Here is a 14,987-nt window from a genome sequence, read left to right as displayed (position 1 = left end):
CAATGCAATGTGGCAATAGATGGATGAAAATAATTGTTTGGTCACAAATATTTGGATACACAATTGAAAAAAAGTAAAAAGAAAATATAACTAAATATATAATTGTATATTTTTAAAATAATTAAATAGTAGATATTTTTGCAATGATTAGTACTATATTCAAGCTTTATGACACACAAAGTTAAACTCTTACGACCGATCTAACACTCCAAGTGTATTTAAATGAAAAAAATTACAAAAAAATTAATTTAAATAAAAATGAAATTTACACAAATTAGTTTTTATAATTTATATACTTAGCACAGTAGAGAATGTAGATCACACAAACGGGCACAAAACACTAGTTCAAATAATTGAGTAATAAAGAACATACACTTGAATGTCCATATTTAAAAACCTTGAATCAAGATTAAAATGTATCAAAATAAAATGATCATGTGTTAGTTACTCCATAACCATCAAGAGTATATTTAGTCTTGATTTTTATATTTAAATATGATTGATTATAAGGTAATAGGATATATTTATAAAAGAAAAATAAAAAAATATATTAATAAATGACTCATTAATTTGGGACATATTATATAAATTCTTTTTTTTTCTTAAACTCCAACTTTTCAAACACACACTTATTTTCAAGGTCCAACGAAGCTTGGCCCAATTTCCCCCAGCCCATAGTCCATGCACACATAAGTCTGGCTTTTTATTTTAGGTTAAAAAAAAAGGAAAATAAATACGTAGAATAATTTTAATTTCCCCCAAAATCGAGAAGATACCCAAACGCAGAACTCGAAACATCGGGTAATTTTCTTAAACCCCCGCCCTTGTCTTAGGTCGATCCGTGATGATTTGATATTCTTTGATTGGTTAGGGTTCTTTACTAATTGTTTTGGTGGCCTGTGTTTGAATGAATAATGTTTATTTCGGTTTGTATATGTGAAATAGGAGTAATCTATATGTAAATAGTCTAGTGTTGTTGTTGTTGTTGTTGTTGTTGTTGTTATATCAGTGTTTTATAGCTTGTATATGCGAGCGAAATCGGAGTGAGATATACCCTTGTATTGTTGTGTTAGTAGTTAGTTATATTGGTGTTTTTCAGTTTGTTTATGTGGAATCGGAGTGTGATATGTAGTTTCATATTGTTGATTGTATATTTCGTGCCGATTTATTTTTCATCAGTCTTTACTCTTTATCGATTTGTATTTGTGAAATCAGAGTGATATATGTATTCTCGTACTTTTCAATATAATTTTCTCGCAGATTTATATTATCTCAGTGTTTCTCATTTTCTAATTGTTTTGGTGGCATCTTTTTGGTCGGTGTAAACTAAGAGTTTCTCATTTTCTAATTGTTTTCATGGCATCTTTTTGATCGGTGTAAACCAAGACTTACCTGACAATCTTTATCGTCTCTAATTCCATTTGTGTTGAAAGCAGGTTTAACTGAAGATGTCGCCGAGGATTCTGGTGCTGTCTGTTTGTCATGATAAAAAATTTAAACATTTGGAGTTTCACATTGTGGATCTAGAGAACCAGAAAATTCATCGCAATGTCTCACCTCCTTTGTTTAGTACTTCTGGATTTACTAGGATGTTGAGTTTGTGTGAGTCGATCTATATTTTTGGTGGCTATAGTACTTCAGAAGATGTCGCTGATATTGACTCTTATGTATCCCAAAACCCCACGGATACCTTTTACATGGGCTCAGCTCATATGCGATTAGCCGCCAGTGACTCTGTAGGGGAGTGGTGCAAACATCCAAAGCCAATTTTCGGACACCTTTTTGCCAAAGTACTTGCCTCCATGGAAAGATTTACAACATGGGATTCCATGACCTTGATCCGCAGTTGTTTGATCCCACCTCTGATTCGTGGGAGAGTATAACTTTGCCTTCTGAATTACAAGGCTGCTTCCTGTCCATGTTTGCGATGCCAGACCCTTCTCACGATCGTATCATCCTTCACTTGGAAAGGGGCTCACTTCCATCATCTTCTATCTATGCTTACTATCCTAGCTCTGATGAATGGAAACTTATTGTTTCCGATTTTTCAGACTGGGATCCGGTCTCAGCAGTTGCTGATGGCGTGATCTACTTTAATTACTACAAATGTCACACTCTCGTTGCCGCTTATGATTTGAAAAGCCTCAAGTGGTTGGACGTGCATTTGTCAGATACTGTTGTTGATGGTTCTTATATACTAATTAACCGCTTTAAGGAATTGCTCTATTTAGGTGACAACTCCTTTTGCTTGTCCGTTCCCTCGCTTCAAATCGCCAACTCAAACTCCATTCGAGTGTTTTTCGTCAAGTTTACAATTGAGCGGACAGATTCAGTCATTAATATCATTCCCCAGTCAGCCAGCCACTTTATCCTTCCACACACTTCCTACTTGCGTAACATGATCGCACTTTCTTAGGTACTTTTATTTCTTACTTAGCTTTTGTGATTGGTTTAGGTGTGCATACACACTGAAATTTTATCTTATTTTCTATTTAATTATGCACACTACATATCTTATTCTCTCTCTCTCACACACACACACACACACACACACACGTAAATGGATTTGTTATGAGTACTATACATGTCTTGTTTGAGTGATGTCCTAACGTGTTCAACAAAATGCCTCTGACAGACCAACTAATGTAGTAACTAGACTAGTGTATGCCTTTGTTCTCTGTATTATCCTTTATCCTTACCCTGCTATCATGTATATAATCACTTGCAAATTATTGAAAAGACCATAATGTTAACTAAATACAAAACTCTGCACTAGGTGTGAAGGTATTAGAAACAGCATCAGTAGCCTCTTTAAGCCACTTGAAATTGTCCTTGTGTTATGACCTGGTATGATGCTTAGCAATCAGTACTGAATCTTTAACAATACCCTATAATATGTGGTCAATGTGAGGTGCTCTTTACCAGAGATAGCAAGGGACATTTCGCCTAGACATATGGGACATCCCAGCAATCTTAGAGATGACGAATATACCTCTTCCTCGACGGATGATATCTCATCTATGACATGTACTTCATTCACCTAGACAGCTATGTGTGCTTAGAACGCTAAGTTATCTGCTTAAGCATCGTCTAAAAAGTGTAAACACTATGAAGGAAATGAAACCCGCCAGTTCTGCTTAACACTTTTCATATACTGATATAATAAGCCCAGAATTTACTAAAAGCAGAAACCGAGAAATATGCTACCGGTGACTGCATCAGCTCACTTCAAACTATTGATACAATCTGCGGTCGTTATGTATTTTTTCAGTCTCATTTTAAGATTAAGGTCCATTGTCATTTTATTAAGGATAATGATATCTGACATAGTTATCATGTTTAGAACCTGAGAACAATGATTGTCGTGGTCGTGAAGATTTTCTTCATTTTAATTTGCTGCCCACAGATATGTTGTGATAAGAAATCCATACATTTTGCCCAAAGATCATCTGCATCTGCTGATGAATGGTGTTTTTTATGAACTTTCATAAGTTTTATTAGGACATCTAAATGCCTTGGCCTTGAGAAAATTAGAACATGGCAGCTAGCCTGCATTCCTATAAAGCCTTTGTAATTAAAGTTGTAGTCCTGCATCAGTTGGCCATATATACCATGAGCAAGAAAACAATGCTTGATTATCCCATCACTTGGCCAGATATATCAGTAAAGCTTTCAAACTGCAACACTTGAATGTATTTGCATCAATGTGTTGCTGAGCTGGATATTATAATGTATTAATCATTTCTCAATAGATACACAGAATTCACCTAATGATTCTTATAGAAATCATTGTCAATAGTTTATGTCCCCTGCAAATAGAATATTTTTTGTGTGTTAGTTTTTAATCTTATTTATTTTGTTCTTTTCAATTATATTTTGAAATCTATTTAATATCATGTGTGATTATATTATTATACTTTTAATCTTATTGATTGATTACTTGTATTTTATTATAAATATATGATTGTTATAAAACAATTAGTATATTAATCGATGTTTACTATTTAATTTTTTTTTTTTTTTGTATTTTTGTATTAATAATAGTAGTGTATATTACTGTTTTATCCTTTAATATTTTATTAAAGGATAATAAAACCTGTGTATCTGTGCAAAATGTAAACAGTCTTAGTTATTATTAGTATATTATCACTTCTCTAGGCTATGTCAACAATTACTGCAAGTGCTGTAATAATAGTTTAGTTTCCAATTTTCCATATCCTTACTGCAAGTGCTGCTGCTGCTGTTCAGGATCTTGGATATGTTTGATTGTTTGCATGATTCTGCAGTAATTTTATTCTGAGGTATCTGCAGTAAGTAGGTCCCAGGCCATTTTATATCAGAGGTTTCTGGCTATAATTTGAAGTGGTTTATTCTGTGCATTTTATATGTTCTCAGTTTGTTTATCTTCATTCTGCAGAACTACTGAAACCAGGAAAGGAGCAGCAATTACGTTTGAGAACTCAGAACTCAACTCACGATGAAGATTGAAGAAGCAGAGTCCAGCAAGACAGCAAGTTTAATATTAGCCTGTGACTCTTTAGGCACTTTTTCTGTTGTTTTTAAACGTAAACTTAGCAAGCAACTCAAATTTTAATTTCCGGATGTTTTAAATTTGTGATTGTGAACTAGCTAAGTGTAGCTGGTCAGTGACTTGTGGTAAACATGAATTTTTAGGATGTTTTTCTGTGATTCTAGTGAATTTAATTAAATTAATAATCAAATTTTTTTTTTAATATATATATATATAAAATAATTACACATGGACAAAAGGTAGACGGACAACAAGCTGCGCCGCTAATCCTTTTTGAATAGCAAAATCCAATCTTTGAAAAATTACATTCTTAGACCTAGGCGTCACAACATTACAATGTATGACCTTTTGAACTCTTTTCAAAAAGTTTACAGTCTCTGGTGCTAGAAATCCAAGTGTTGAAAGCAAACGGTATAAAAACGTGTTGATTGTCAGATCATGCTTTCGGTTCTCTTTCAAAATTGAATTTATTTCGGTTCGGTTTTTGGTAGCCTTTTTCCTAACATTTCGGTTTCAGTACTGATTAAAAGTTTGGTTTGATTCAGATTTTACCAAATGCTCTACTAGTATGTTGTTACGAAAGATGCTAGTATGTGGTTATGAAATAAGCTTGGCCTTTTTGACGGCCTAGATTAACTAGCTCATAGCCCGTCCGATGACCGATTATTTTTTAGAATATATTTATTTTAATATATTTATTGTATTAAATATTCAATATTATTAAATTATAAAAATAATGTTATTATATTATATTTGTTTATTTAAAAACCTCATTATATAAACTTTATATTAATAAATGAATAATCTCGTTAAATTAATAAGTTTTCATCTAAATATAATGAAAGTAGTGTATTTTTAAACTTGATAAATCATTAATCTCGATAAATGAATAAAATTCTCATCATGTGTCCATTTATCAGGATTTAATAAGTTAAAATCTATTTGTAAATTTACTATTTGTATAATAAGTGATTATTTGAGTATAGGCCAAAAATTTATATCAAACCTTATCCTTCATGTTTGGCCTCCTTTGTGTGTTTTTTCTATAACTTTTATGTTGGATAATTAAAATGTAAAGACACACCTACTTATATTCTTATCTTATTAATGTTTGAATATCTAGCATTTTAATACTTTAAAAGAACTACGAGGAAAAAGTCGTGAATATTATTTAAACTTACCTTTTTACTCTATTTTGATTCAAAGGTATTCGAATTCTTACCAAATTCATTTTATCTCGACACTTATTTTGTATGTTTAAATTTTTTATTTGGAATTCTTCTTCCTATTTTTTTTTTTTTAAAAATCATTTGTGGTTCTTATATATTGCTAAACCTTGTAACTTTTACCCGTCATTTCATTTGTTATTAGTAATTTTAGTTTAAAAATTTTGATTTAAATTTTTCAAGTTGAAATCTGCATATTTATTAAACACTTTTTATTAAATAAAAATAAGAATTGAATATTTTGTTATCAAAATTTGAAAATATTTAGAATTGAAAATAGGGGGATCATTCAAGAAACCAATTATACAACACTAGACTTTAAACTGATCACATCGTTCTAATAAAAATTGAGGCATTGCTGTATGACTACGTCGAGGAGCTTTTCAAGTTAAAAATTAATTCGTAATCGTAACAAAATATAGATTGTTATCAAAATTTAATATATATTGAATTGAATATTGGGGGATTCTTCTTTTTTTGACAATATTGGGGGATTCTTCTAAAAAATCAAATATGTATTACGAGACTCAATATTGATCACACCATTATAATAAAAATTGAGACGTTAACTTAGAGCTTTTATAGTTAAAAATAATTCTTTATTAAATTTATTCTTTATTAAATATATAATCCATTTTATACCCTTATTAAATTGTATGAAATGTAATCTATTCCAATGTTATGCATTAATTAAACAAACACATTCCCTGTACAATAAATTAATACACCAAGATTAGTTTTGGAATAAAACAGAACATTTTAGAATTTTTAATAAAAAATAAGCCAAATATATCGAGGAAGCAACATTTTTGTAAAGGAAATTACGACTTTTACTCGGTTGGTTTATTGCAAGCAAATGCTTAGTTTGACAAAGTTTAATTCTTCCCTTTTGTTAGTTATGCTTGGTGGTGAAGGAACTTCTTTGTTATTTATTTATAAATTTTTCTATTTATTTATCCGACTCGAGTTGATTTTTAGATGATACTATACAATATACATGGTACATAAAAATCTACATTAAGCTATTAAAGAAACAATGTATAATACTTATTTTGTGCTATTGCAGTTAGGTATTGGTCAGGCTGGGGTGCTTTGGCATGGGGTGTTGCTCTATTATTATTGGAGCCAATATTCGAAACCAAATTGTTTGCAATGCTTCTCATCATCTTTCTTCTAAATTCCTCTCTTTGTTTCCTCTTTCTAAATAGTACTTAGAATGAGCCAGATAATAGCATCTATAATTTGATGCAATATGGTGAAGTTCTTTCAATTTTCAATCCTCGGTTAGGAGTAAAAGATCATCTCCATTTTTATAAATATGTTTGTTACTATAGTTTTGAGGTATATATAAGGGATATAAAGAGACTTTTAAAATTAGAGACATTAATAGAAGACAAAACACTACTCTTTAAAATCTTTAAAAGGTTTAACGTTGATGTATTTTCAAGACTAGTTCGAATTTTAGACCACTAATTAAGTTGGAGTAGATGCGCTCAATCTCCGAATGATTTTGGGGTTCTATTTTTAGGTAAGTAGTTAATTGGCAGCTCAACTGAATTAAAATGAAGATTCGCCATCTTGAGTTGGTTACTTTCGTGCAATTTGTCTTTGTTTTTTGTTCGTGTTCTCTTCTCTTTGATTCATTAGGTGAATTTGTCTCTGAGTTTATTTGTTCCTAAAATAAACATGGAAGGGAAATGTTTGATGTCACGAAACTGAACATCACGACAATCTCCCGAAACTTACCAATGCGTATCTTATATCCATTGTACTTGTACTCCAAAGTATAACTTTTTGTGTTTTTCTTAAAATAAGTTTTACAGGAAGATGTAAAAAGAATTTTTATTGATTATTCATTATGGGAAAAAAATAGAGAGTAAATTAAATGCAATTTACATTAAATTTCATGAGAATAAGTAAAAATAAATCTTAAAATTATAAAAGTTAGTTGTTTTTACTTATAATTTGGGACAATAAAAAATGATATTTTTTCCTTATAATATGGGACGGAGGAAGTACTTTTTAAACATTAAATTCTTTTTTATTATTACAAGTTAATTTCTAATTTTAGATACATTAACATGTCCCATAAAGACACATGTTAACATGACTTTTTTTCAAGTTTGAGCCCCACTATAACTTTGAAAGGAGGTAATGGTCCAAACATTTATTTATTTAACATGACTTTTTTTCAAGTTTGAGCCCCACTATAAGACCAAAAAAAAAAAAAAAATCCACCCATAAGGTGGATAAGTGGAATGATCGGAGTTCAAACCCCGGCCCCTTGCATATATAATGCAATGTCCTTGCCAACTGAACTAAACTCACGGGACTGGTCCAAACATTTTTATTAATTTGGTCAATTTATTGTTGGTAATATGCATAATTTAATTATTTTTATGTTAGTTTGCTGTTGTAGATTTTTTTTTATCTTAGACGAAATGATAAATACTACTTAAATACACATGTAATTTTAACATATTTCGGTTGAATTAGGAGAACTTATGAACCGTGGATAAATATACCTAATAAACTAAAATAAATACTACAGTAGTAATAACACCTGCATACTCCACATCAAATTTACTCTTAATATTATATTGATTTATTTTTTGTCAAATAACTTATAGCAAAAATCACACATAAATATAGAGAAAAAATAATAATGGAAGACAATCCCTCCTCAAATGTCTTATTACGAGTGAGATGTACTTTGTTTTCTTCTCTTAGGGATGGCAATGGGTAGGGTATGGGTAGGGTACTATAGTACCCATCCCCATACCCGTAGTTTGAAAAAATACTCGTACACATCCCCATACCCGCGTGGGTAACAACCTTTGTACCCGTGTCCATACCCTATGGGTACCTAAGTACCCATACCCGTACCTGTTACCCGCATTTTTGCTAAAAATAAATCGATTAATTATAAAATATCATATCATTTTAATATAATTCAAAAAATTCAAAAATGTTAATGTTAACTATTGAAAATTATAAACAAATTAGTACTAACCTCATGCTAAAATTCATATATTTGTTGACATATTCACATTATATTTTCATTATCTTATAAATAAACATATTTTTTTTAAAATGTGTAATAATTTAATAGTGTTGTATTTTTTAAAATTGATATACATATATTATTATTATTTAATAATATAAATAAAATAAATAAATATATATTATGTGGGTATGGGGCGGGGTGGGTATTAAGGTACCCGTACCCGCATCCATACCCGCTCATTTTTGTGGGTAATTACCCATATCCGTGCCCGTACCCAAAATGCGAGTTTTTACCCTACCCGTTGTGGGTATTTTTTGTGGGTACCCACTGGGTATGGGTCAAATTGCCATCCCTATCTTCTCTAGACTACGAACTCGGATTCCATGCATTCGTTTTTTTGGTGCAGTCACGCTATTTATAGCCGTTCGATCAAGATCGGACGGTCATGATTTAAAAACTCATTTACTTACAACATTTATTTAAACTGTCCGATCGTGATCGGACGGCTGTAAAATGACTGCATCGAAAATTCGACTGCACCTAATCCATCTGACTCAAGGTGTTTATCTACTTCATCCGTAAGACTATATAAGCAAAAATCATTTTTTTAGGTTCATTCCATAATTAATGTATTTGGTCTATAATATAAACCAAATACATTTGTTATTCAATGAACCTAAAAAAATGATTTTTGCTTATATAGTGTTACGGAGGGAGTATACATTTGTTTCGAGATCTATCATGTTATTTTTGTTTTTATACCCTTTGTTTTTATCTATCTAAAATAGAATGTACAAGAGCATACACATGTAACCTCTTCATCAATTCACAATCCGCAATTATTGCATTCCAATTTGAGTTGGCAATATCTCGTGTTCTTCGCATAACATTAAATTAATCAAAATTATTTTTTTCCTCTGTTTCTTAAATCCATCGTTTTCGTAAACCAAAAAAAAAAAAATCCATCGTTTTCATTATCATCATATAAAAATAACACACCCTTTTGAATTTCTTCATAACCCATTTCAAATTCTTCAAAAACATTCACAAAAATCAAACAAAGATTCATTTTTTATCTTTCTTCCATGTTGTCAAAATTTTCAAAATGTTTCAGTTTTGCCGCTTCAAGAGACTGGTTATACCGCCACTCATTCACCGTCGCCGGTCTCCGGTCGGTGGTGACCGATCTCGGCGACGGAACCACCATGCATTGTTGGATACCAAAATTACATAACCCATGTAAACCATCACTTGTTCTTGTTCATGGTTTTGGCGCCAATGCAATGTGGCAATAGATGGATGAAAATAATTGTTTGGTCACAAATATTTGGATACACAATTGAAAAAAAGTAAAAAGAAAATATAACTAAATATATAATTGTATATTTTTAAAATAATTAAATAATAGATATTTTTGCAATGATTAGTACTATATTCAAGCTTTATGACACACAAAGTTAAACTCTTACGACCGATCTAACACTCCAAGTGTATTTAAATGAAAAAAATTACAAAAAAATTAATTTAAATAAAAATGAAATTTACACAAATTAGTTTTTATAATTTATATACTTAGCACAGTAGAGAATGTAGATCACACAAACGGGCACAAAACACTAGTTCAAATAATTGAGTAATAAAGAACATACACTTGAATGTCCATATTTAAAAACCTTGAATCAAGATTAAAATGTATCAAAATAAAATGATCATGTGTTAGTTACTCCATAACCATCAAGAGTATATTTAGTCTTGATTTTTATATTTAAATATGATTGATTATAAGGTAATAGGATATATTTATAAAAGAAAAATAAAAAAATATATTAATAAATGACTCATTAATTTGGGACATATTATATAAATTCGTTTTTTTTCTTAAACTCCATCTTTTCAAACACACACTTATTTTCAAGGTCCAACGAAGCTTGGCCCAATTTCCCCCAGCCCATAGTCCATGCACACATAAGTCTGGCTTTTTATTTTAGGTTAAAAAAAAAGGAAAATAAATACGTAGAATAATTTTAATTTCCCCCAAAATCGAGAAGATACCCAAACGCAGAACTCGAAACATCGGGTAATTTTCTTAAACCCCCGCCCTTGTCTTAGGTCGATCCGTGATGATTTGATATTCTTTGATTGGTTAGGGTTCTTTACTAATTGTTTTGGTGGCCTGTGTTTGAATGAATAATGTTTATTTCGGTTTGTATATGTGAAATAGGAGTAATCTATATGTAAATAGTCTAGTGTTGTTGTTGTTGTTGTTGTTGTTGTTGTTGTTGTTGTTATATCAGTGTTTTATAGCTTGTATATGCGAGCGAAATCGGAGTGAGATATACCCTTGTATTGTTGTGTTAGTAGTTAGTTATATTGGTGTTTTTCAGTTTGTTATTGTTATTGTAAAGGAGGTCCCAATGCCTTTCATTCATTCAATGTGCCTTATATAGGCTTAGGATTACAAGCAAATGTGTATTGGGCTTAACAACTCTAAACACCAAAAGCCCAATAACACAACAACATCTAACAAACCCTCCCTTAAAGTTGATTGTCATGCACAAAATCAACTTAAACATGAAAAACTAAACAAAACCAGACAATACACAAAACGCAGACAAGCTAAAAACTATACAAATGCACAAAACAAACTAGCACAAGTCTGCAACATGTTCAACCCTCATGTACATGTTCCTTTGCTAAGCAAGCAAACTGCAACATTAATCAGACAACATTGTCAATGCTACCACTTGAGCATGTATCAATTCAAAGAGCTGGAATCACATATTCCTAGCCCCTCCCTTAATTTGCAGAAAGTATTAAACTTGAGAGCTTTAGTCATGATATCTGCCAATTGTTCATTAGTTCTGCAATGCTTGAGTTCTATCACACCATCATTATTCAAGTCTCTAAGAAAATGATATCTCACATCTATATGTTTTGATCTTCCGTGCATAACAGGATTCTTTGACAACTTGATTGAGGAGCTATTATCACAATAGATTGTTGTACAAGTAATCTGCTCTTGCATCAACTGTTTTAACACATTCCTTAACCATATGCCTTGACATGCACATGATGCAGCTGCTATGAACTCTGCCTCAGTGGTTGATAAGGTGACAATAGGTTGTTTTTTTGAAGACCAAGATATAGCACCAGTACCTATGCTAAAGACATAGCCCGATGTACTCTTCCTGTCATCATAATCTCCTGCATAATCAGAATCAGTCCAACCTACTAGTGTTACATTCTCTGCATTAGTGCTTTTATACCAGATTCCATAGTTTATTGTTCCTTTCAAGTATCTCAATATTCTCTTTACTGCAGTGACATGTATTTCAGTTGGTTTTTCCATATATCTTGCAGCAAGACACACTGAATATGTCATATCAGGTCTGGTAGCCAACAAATACATCAAGCAACCAATCACCTGTTTGTATCTAGTAGCATCTGTAGGCTTGCCACTTTCATCCTTCACAAGCTTGCATCCTGGCACAATTGGAGTACAAACTTTGTTGCAATCTTGCATTCCAAATCTAGTGAGGATTTCAGATGCATACTTCTGTTGATGTATGAAGATACCTTGCTGAGTTTGATTCACTTCAACTCCCAAGAAGTACTTCATCTTGCCCAAATCAGTCATAGCAAACTTCCTCTTCATTGAACTTTTGAATTCTTCCATCATATGATTGTCATTTCATGTATAGATGAGATCATCTACATACAGGCTTACAATAAGAATTTTTCCTTTCTCATCATATTTGACAAACAGAGTATGTTCATGTGAGCATTTCATGAACTTTTCAGTATCAAAGTAGGATTGTATTTTGCTATACCAAGCCCTAGGTGCCTGTTTCAAACCATATAATGCTTTTTTGAGTTTGTAGACCTGATTTCTTTCACCTACTTGAAATCCCAATGGTTGTTGCACATACACATCTTCAAGTAACTCTCCATGCAAAAAAGCACTTTTGACATCTAATTGGAATATACACCAGTTCTTTGATGCAGCCAGTGATAGTATAGTTCTTATAGTATCCCATCTAGCCACAGGAGCAAATACTTCACTAAAATCAATACCATGTTTCTGAGCATACCCTTTTGCAACAAGTCTGGCTTTGTGCTTCTCAATCTTGCCTTCCTCATTGTACTTTGTCTTAAAGATCCATTTTACTCCAATAGCTTTTACTCCTTTTGGTAGAGTAGTTAGCTCCCAAGTGTCATTCTTATTGATTGATTCAATTTAAGATTCCATTGCTTTCTTCCACACATCATTTTTAATAGCATCTTCATAAGATTCAGGATCTTCTTTGGAGCTAAATAGGGCAAAATGTTGTATCATATTCTCTTCTTCTCCAGTAGTAGTATCATAATCTGCAAGGTAGCCAAGTGGTCTTCTTGGTCTAGGTGGCAATCTGTCATCATTGTCACCTTCTGATTCTTCATTTTCACTAGATTGTGTAGTATCCATATCAACTTCAGCATCATCTGATTGATTTTCATCTGGAGTCACTGGCTGGTTATCTTCAGCTATAATATCACTATCCATTTCAATTGCAGAGTCAGGGATCATTGGATTCTTGTGATTTTCCTTGTTCCAGTTCCACCTTTTTTGCTCTTCAAATATCACATCTCTGCTCACAATAATCTTCTTTTCAATGGGATTGTATAGTTTGTAGGCTTTGGATTCCTCACTAACTCCAAGAAGAATACATTTGATACTTTTTCCATCTAACTTTTTCCTTTGCACATCTGGAACATGTACATGAGCTAGGCAACCAAAAATCCTAAAATGATGAATTGAGGGTTTCAATCCACTCCATGCTTCTTCAGGTGTCATATCTTGCACAGCAAAAGTAGGGCTTCTATTCATGACATATGTAGCCCAATTCACAGCTTCAGGCCAAAATCTTTTTGGAACATCTCTTGCCGTTAACATGCTTCTAACCATATTCAATATTGTCCTATTTTTCCTTTCTGATACTCCATTTTGTTGTGGAGTATACGCAGCAGTCAGTTGCCTTTTTATGCCTTGAGAACTACAAAATTCATTAAAAGCATTTGAAGTAAACTCTCCACCCCTATCACTTCTAAGACATTGAATGGCACAATTTGATTCTTTTTCAACTAGGGATTTGAATTTTTTGAAAATATCAAAGGCTTGAGATTTTTCTTGCAGGAAATAAGTCCAAGTTTTTCTAGTAAGATCATCTGTGAAAGTGATGAAGTACATGTTGCCTCCATTTGATTCAGGTTTGATGGGTCCACATATGTCAGTGTGTACAAGTTCAAGCCTTGTTGATGCTCTCCATGTTGATTTCTTAGGAATGATATCTCTGTGTTGCTTGCCAGACAAGCAATCACCACATTTGTCTTCAATATCTTTCAACTCAGGTAGCCCTTTCACCATGTGTTTCTTATTAAGGACTTTTAACCCTTTAAAGTTGAGGTGTGCATATTTATTGTGCCATAAGTGATACTCATCTGTTTTACTCATTTGCATGTAGTTGGGCAGAATTACAGGAGCAAATATCATGTACATTCTATTTGCTGATATCTGAGTAGTAAGAATCAACCCCTTCTCATTATGAATGACTTGACACATATCATTCTTAAACACTACAGTGAGATTCTTTTGTTGAAGTTGATCTACACTTAACAAGTTACTACTTAGTCCTGGTATGTAGTATACATCAGTAATCACATGCACCTTACCAGCTATTTTCAATTTGACATTGCCTTTGCCCATGATAGCCATCTTTGAATCATTCCCCAATTTGACAGATTCTGTGAAACTGCCATCAAAATCATGCAGCCATTCCTTCTTACCAGTCATATGATTGCTGCAGCCTGAATCTAGGTACCACATTTCTTCTCTTGGATTATTTTCAATTGAATTCACATCAGCCATTAATAAGGTTTCTTCTTCCTCATCAATTTCACAGAAATTCACATTGTCCCATTCAGGGCAGTTACTTTGGTAATGCCCAAACTTATGACATTTGTAACACTGAACCAAATCTCTACTTTGCTGTCTACCTCTTCCTCTCCCTCGTGATGTGTTGCGTCCCCTACCTCTTCCATTGCCTCGGCCATTGCCTCTGCCTGCATCTGAGATCTTCAAGGCTTGTTCTTCACTGTGTTCTTTTTGAGTTTTCATTCGACCTTCTTGAACAAGTAAGCTACTCTGTAGCTCATCAATGGAATGGGTAGTCACATCATTCGACTC

General features: G+C 32.4%; 1 long non-coding RNA gene across 2 annotated transcripts; it reads left to right on the top strand.

The window, feature by feature from the left end:
• Nucleotides 1-786: 786 nt before the first annotated feature.
• Nucleotides 787-4,731, top strand: LOC123906515. 2 transcript variants are annotated; one of them, XR_006808942.1, is made up of 3 exons: nt 787-801; nt 1,437-2,416; nt 4,418-4,731. It is a non-coding gene; the product is annotated as an uncharacterized LOC123906515 (long non-coding RNA). The 2 variants fall into 2 exon arrangements; XR_006808940.1 differs by lacking the exon at nt 787-801 and having other exon boundaries at nt 1,086-2,416.
• The last annotated feature ends 10,256 nt before the right edge of the window (nt 4,732-14,987 follow it).

The sequence above is a fragment of the Trifolium pratense genome, linkage group LG1 (genome assembly GCF_020283565.1).
Source record: "Trifolium pratense cultivar HEN17-A07 linkage group LG1, ARS_RC_1.1, whole genome shotgun sequence".
Lineage (NCBI taxonomy): Eukaryota > Viridiplantae > Streptophyta > Magnoliopsida > Fabales > Fabaceae > Trifolium > Trifolium pratense.
Note: the sequence above shows the minus strand (reverse complement) of the source record. Positions and strands in the feature narration are given on the sequence as shown.